Here is a 1,575-nt window from a genome sequence, read left to right as displayed (position 1 = left end):
AAGACTGAGACCTTCTTCACTGTCTGAATCCAAAAGGACTTTGTTAGGCAAATCACAAGTACGAAGTGATGCAACAAAGTCCATCATTCCACATGGGGACATCACCATATATGAAACTATTAAATGTACATCTTTGAGGGCACAATCAGATGCAGATGCCCGGATTACACCTCCCACAGAAATGTCAGTTTTGCAAGGAGAAAAATCATATTCAGTTAAAATGGCAGTGAGGCCAGATATGAGACAAGTTCTAGAGGAGCTCTGCCATTCCATTCAGTCACTCCGTGAAGTCACACAGCACAAGCGGAGGTCTTGTTTGGAAAAGTCCAATAGTATGCCAGATTTCTCCTCACACTTGGCCTCGACATTTGGCTCCTCTTCTCGAGTGCTCTTAGCCTTCCTCTCAGTTATGACCCTAAAGGATGGTCTGGCCAATCTGAACGCATGCCGCCAAGCTCAGGACAACCTGAGCTGCTCTGAGGCTTTGCTTATGCTTCAGTCGCTTAAGGAGATGGCAACCATAGAGGATGCAGAGAAGCTGAGAGCTAGTCTAAATGCTCTGCAAAACTCAACATCTGTTCAGTTGCTGCAGAGTTGGAAAGGGTTCCAGGAACTGAGCAATATATCCAGGAGTCAAAGTGTCACTTCAGGTTCCTCAAGGAGTGGGTCTTACAGTGGGTCATGCTCAGAGGAAGAGGCAATTCAAGGACTCATGGAAGATCTAGGTGTTCCTGACAGGGTCAGAGAAGAGCTAGCTGCTCTTTGCACTCAAGAGGAGGAGAGCATTAGAGGTAATCAGGCGGATGGATTAGAAAAGCAGAGTGAGTCACTCCCAGAGGTAAAGATGAATGGATTTACAGAGTCATTCCTAAGGGAAAAAACAATCAGCTTGCCCGACTCTGTGCTGGAAGATGTAAACATATATGTCAAATCTGTCATTGACAAAGCTGTTAAAGCACACCTTGATGACTGTGGCATTTCAGATGTCTCTGTGACACATTTATTGGTTAGTGCTGAAAAAGAAATCAAAGTGGCAACTGACAAGCATGAAGGGGAATTCTCCCAAATAAAAAGAACCAAGCAGGCTGACTGTGTACTTGACTTTCACATAGACAAGAACATGTCTTCACCTGAGTTTGCCTTGGAAGAAAAGCAAAAAACAACAGAAGAGAGAGCTGCAGAGCTCATTGGTACAGAGGACAGAGGAGTTGTGGCAGACCAAGAGGAAATAAATGCCAAGCCACAAAAGGAGAATGAAGCGATGGAAAAGGGGGCAGTATTTGAGGACTGCGATGCCAAGACAAATGACACTATGGAGGAGGTACTAGACAGTGACGAAGGAAGGGAATCAGCAAAAAAGGTGGTGGATACAAGGGAAATTGATGAAGACGGGGATACTGAGAAGAACCCTAAATCGTCACCAACTAGCAGTGAAAATAAACTGACAACATCTGAAGAGGAAAAATCTAGCTTAGAGGAAGAAGAAGACAGCTGTGATGAAGAACTTATGAGCTTTTCTGAAGATCAAGTTAGTGACAAAGACGAACATCTTGGTAGTGACCAAAAATATGCCAT

Source organism: Colossoma macropomum, unplaced genomic scaffold, assembly GCF_904425465.1.
Source record: "Colossoma macropomum unplaced genomic scaffold, Colossoma_macropomum, whole genome shotgun sequence".
Classification (NCBI taxonomy): Eukaryota; Metazoa; Chordata; class Actinopteri; order Characiformes; family Serrasalmidae; genus Colossoma; species Colossoma macropomum.
The sequence above is the reverse complement of the archived record's forward strand: the minus strand, read 5'-3'. Positions refer to the sequence as shown.